This window comes from Pseudophryne corroboree, chromosome 6 (genome assembly GCF_028390025.1).
Source record: "Pseudophryne corroboree isolate aPseCor3 chromosome 6, aPseCor3.hap2, whole genome shotgun sequence".
NCBI lineage: Eukaryota > Metazoa > Chordata > Amphibia > Anura > Myobatrachidae > Pseudophryne > Pseudophryne corroboree.
Window position 1 is genome coordinate 537,496,501 of NC_086449.1, and position 5,155 is coordinate 537,501,655.

Sequence of the window (5,155 nt, forward strand, 5' to 3'; positions counted from 1 at the left end):
TACTTAATCGTAAAAATACTAAGTTTGAGTATATTTACAAAGTTTTGCGTAAAAATGCACACTTTTAAGGTAAAACGCACAAAAATGTTTTTTTGGCCTATTAAGTGCAATGACACCTTTCCTTTTAAAGACCACAAGCCCTTTTCAATTACGAACCCAATTAGTGTAATGATTGATAATGTTCCAAAACAATTAAGTCTGAGAATAAAAAAAAATTAACACTTTGTTGCCATAATTGGCCATCAACATGTCAAAGTGTAATTTTTTTTTTTTTTTATTTCACTTTTTTAATTTTTAAAGGTGTTGTTTGTGAATGAAGGTGTTTACATGTTTCTTAACACAATAATCTCCTTTTTTTTTTGGTAAAAATGTAACGTTAGATGTGTGTAATTTTTTTGTACAAAACAAATTCTGCCTGCCAATCTGCTGATCCTTTTTTGCATTAATAAACACAACACCCGGTTAACTTTAATCAACTTTTTTATTTTTGTATTTGTTAATTTTTTTTTTTTTTTTAAAATCAAAGAATAAAAGTCATGCAAATTTTTGCAAATGGTCCACACAATCCATCATTCCTTGCAGGTGTTGGCGCATGGTGTAAAGTATCCCTGAAAAACTTGTGGGATCTCCAACTGCAACATCTGAAATTAAGATGCAACACAAACATTAATAACTTAATTACATTACTTATTAGCCAAGCAAGGCGCAAAGCACACTTAAATGCTGGCATGTCCAAACTGCTGGACTCCAGCTGTTGTGAAACTACATATACCAGCATGCCTTTACACAGTTTTGTGGTCAGGGAATGGCAAAGCTGTGTCAGGGCATGCTGGGATGTGTAGTTTCTCAACAGTTGGAGTGCCGCAGTTTGGACAGGCCTGCTTTAATGTCAAAGTTACTACATCCTGCCTGTTTTATGGTACAATCATTAGCAGAACACACAAGCCTGCTCAGCCTTTTAATCAGATTTTAAAGTGTTCCAGACCATGTGTTACATTTACTACTATGTGAGTTATATTTAAGATGGAACGTTGCCCATAGCAATCAAGCAAAAATATGATTATTATATTGTAGAAGTGGATCCCAATTTTTTAAGTATAATCTTATTGGTTGCTATGTCCGACATCCCATGTTAAAGATAACTACCATCTTCGTCAATGTGACACCATGTTGGCATTCATTCCCATTTGTTGTTTTATTTGTTTTTTATTTTTAGTGGGTTGGTCCTGCATCATCACACTGCATATCCACATCTTCAGAAGGCCAACATATCATAGCATTCCCACACTCCATGAAAGCTGCCCTTACTAAATAAGTGCAAACATGTTTGACTCGAACACTTATTAATTTTGAGAATGTAACTTTCACACAAAAAAACAGTGTGTCATTAGGCTGCATAACAAAGTGAAGCATGTGATTTTTAAGTGTAAATATTCAGACTACACAGGCCCAAGTGTAAAAGGCAAACATACTAAACTCCACTCAGGTCTAACTGTTTCCCAGAAAAAGTAACACATATAAACCCTGTTCTCCTGGCAACCCTGGCTACCTAATGAGTGTCAACCTAGAGTGGACACACAAAACATTGCACACATACACACTGTACATATAATGACACTCACAAATATGTAAAGGCAACATGTACACCATGATGAAATGTTAAAATATTTTTCCAGGGTCCAAGAATTCAAACAGTACAACACTGCATGTTTTGGCATTGTAAGTGTAAGTGGGTAATCTTATTGTATAAAATTTAAATAAACTTACTTTCCTCGGAAACATCCAGACTCCCGGAATGTTCTGCAGGGGCTTCCTCTGCCCATTCACTTGGTGGGGATGTTGCCTGGATGGGGGAAGGCGGCTGGATGGGGGAAGGATGAGGGATTGGGGAAGGAGGAGGGATTGGGGAAGGAGGAGGGATTGGGGCAGGAGGCTGGATGGGGGAAGGAGGCTGGATTAGTGCCGCAATTTCAGAGGGGGGGTCTGATTGAGAGGGCGAGGGGGGCGGAGAGAAATTTAAAGCAATAGAGGGTGAGGGGGGTTCAGATGGGGATGTCGAAGTGGAAGGAGAAGGGGTATGGGAAGGAGGAGAAGGGGTCCCAGAAAGAGATGGCGAGGTGTGGTGAGAAGGGGAATGGAAAGTGGAGTGGGCCAGGGAAGCTGAGGGGGACTGGGAAGCTGAGGGGGACTGTGAAGATGAGGGGGACTGGAAAGCTGAGGGGGAGTGTGAAGGGGAGGGGGAGTGAGAAGGGGAGGGGGAGTGAGAAGGGGAGGGGGAGTGAGAAGGGGAGGGGGAGTGGGAAGGGGAAGGGGGTGGGGAGTTGTGCCGTTGTTGTTGTCCTAGAATGAAAATATTGTCCACATTTTTTAATCATGCAAAATTACATAGTATTGATTTTTAAATATAAATGTTATGTTACATGTTTTTTTTTTTTAAATTTAAAATAGAAAATCAAACATGTTAAGATCCTCTTCATGTTGGCCATAGCAAACAAAATGAAGCCAAACTTTAACTTTGAAGCTCATTCCTTAATCTAGTCCATTGAGTCATAGTGATTTGTCTAGGCAACATCACCAGATTACTATTCAAGGGCCCTTATTATATAGCCAGCACTTATCAAGTATTTTGGACCAGTTTCCTGGCTGCTTCTTATTTCTTGGAAACATGCACTTGTTTCGTGTCACTTTACTACAGTCAGTACTGTTTCCCCTAACCACACACACTGACCTAATTTCCTAAAAAGGAGACTGAAGGTTGCAATTAGCCTACCACTTACTGTAAAATGTAGGTAATTCAAAGGGGATTACAGCTGGAATGTAGTTTGCAATTGTCCAAAAGCATGTGCTCTGCAGGGGTTGCATATATAACATGTGCAGAGAGAGTTAGATTTGGTGGACTTTTTCAATTATGGCCATGGAAAATACAGGCTGTTTAATTTTAACACAGCAAATTATTGAGATGCTTTAACACACCCCACCCAAATCTGACTCACTCTGCACATGTTACATATGCTTCCCCTGCAGTGCACATGGTTTTGCACAATGGTTTACAAAAAACCTTTTGCTAAAAATTGGGAAGATGAAGCATTATCACATTTTAAGCAAAAAATCTTATGTAATGTAACTTACTTCGGGTATGGAGAGCACGGATTTGCTGGCGGATCTCCGCCAACAAATCTGGAGTCCGCCTGCGGAGATCACTCCATCGCCTCTCGAGCTGGATGATTGTCCGCCTGCTGCGGACGCGAGTCCGCAGCAGGCGGCGGACCTCCGCGTAGGCCTCGCGCTTCACCCGATTGGGGATGAAGCGCCCAACGCGGCCTACGCGGCGGTCCATCACCGCTACCAGCACGCGGAGCTCCCGCCTGGAGAACGGTGCTGCACGCATCATGGCAATGGCGTTTTCCTTATTTGGGCATATATTTATAGTGTCTGTTAGCATGTGATTGGCCAAAAATATGTCATTTCTAATAACTTTATTGATCTTTGCAATGCTGTGAAGAGCAGAGTGTTATTTTGCACGAGCGGAAATTCGCATTAGCATAAGCAAAAATGTTTGTTAGAAACTATTAGAATAAACACACAGAGACACAGACTTTACTGAAAATTACTAAACATATCTGTGTACTCACCACAGGTCGTGTGATCATTCAGCTGGACAGTCACAAAGTGTCAAACATTGAGGATCATTTGTTTGTGTGTTTGTTTACATAATCAGTATTTGAGGATATAAAATAAATAAGGACACTATTTATTATCATTACAGTATTTAAATTATTACATAAACATTGTCAGCTTAACGTGTTTTTGTTTTTTGTGTTTAAAAAGAAAAAACCATTCAAACACAACAACAGCATTACCCAATCACTTTACAAGAACATACTAAATGCAATCATGTTTAAAAATACATAAGCATACTGGGTTGTATTATTTGTGCAAATATAAATGTTAAAAACACTATACCTGAAATGTTCTGCTACAATTCTTGCCCTCACTTGGCTCCCCCTCCGTGTCACACTCCCCCCACCGAAGCGTGGCACAACCCCTGGCTCCTCATCAGGCAATTCCTCTGCCTGAGGAAGCTCGACACTACTCCTTACCGCGATATTATGGAGTATTGCGCACAGGACCACTATTTTACTTGCCATCTCCGGCGAATACATGATGTCGCCACCCGTGCGGTGGAGCACACGAAAGCGCCCTTTCAGGACACCAATTGTGCGCTCCACCAGCTGCCTAGTGGCAGTAAGCGCGGAGTTAAATGCCATCTGTGGTCCTGGCCTGGGATTACGGTAAGGAGTCATGAGCCAGGGGGTGCAAGGATATCCACGGTCTCCTGTTGGAATAAAAGCAAAATTTTAGTTCACAATTTTCATATATTTTTGTAAGTTTGTAACTAAAATATTTGAGCAACAACTCACCCAATAACCACATGTCTGGTCGTTGACTTGATCTTAATCTCTGCCATATCCCTGATTGTCTAATGACATACGCATCATGGGAACTTCCTGTAAACTTTGCGTTCAGGGAAAGGATCTGGAGGGATGGCCCACAAACAACCATTACATTCAGAGAATGAAACCGTTTCCTGTTTCTATAAATTTCTTCATTATGTCTTGGTGGCTGAATAGCAACATGTGTGCCATCCACAACCCCAATAACATGTGGGAAGCGACTACCACCTTCCGCAAATTGCCGCTTCACCACATCTAGGGCACCAACATCCAAAGGCATAGCAATAAATTGCTTAACACGCTTGATGAAAGCCTGGCAGACACGTCGCAGGACCTTACTGAACTGGCCCTGCGACATGCCAACCAGGTCTCCAACAACATGCTGGAATGATCCTGTGGCCAAAAAATGTAACACTGCAAGGAATTGTGTCAATGGTGGTATTGCTGTAGGATACCGAATTTCAGACTCCAGATCACTCTCTATTATGGAGAGAGTGTCTAGGATTAGATGTGGTGGCAGCCGGTATCTACGCACCACCACATCATCTGGCATCCCAAAAAGTATGACACGGGTTCTGAAAATTGGTGGCCTAGCACGCCTCCGTTGCCTTGGTTGATGAGGAGCCGGCTGTGGTTGTGGGGCTGGCGGTTGGGGTGGGAGTGCTGGCGTGGGTTGGGGAGGTAGGGCTTCTGCCGCAATA

At 42.0% G+C, this 5,155-nt stretch overlaps 1 long non-coding RNA gene across 1 annotated transcript; it reads right to left on the minus strand.

Moving 5' to 3' along the window:
* Positions 1 to 524: 524 nt before the first annotated feature.
* On the minus strand, positions 525 to 4,681 carry LOC134935422 (uncharacterized). Its single transcript, XR_010180130.1, has 3 exons — positions 3,633 to 4,681; positions 1,768 to 2,340; positions 525 to 641 (listed from the first exon to the last, which is right to left on the minus strand). It is a non-coding gene; the product is annotated as an uncharacterized LOC134935422 (long non-coding RNA).
* Between the last annotated feature and the right edge of the window lie 474 nt (positions 4,682 to 5,155).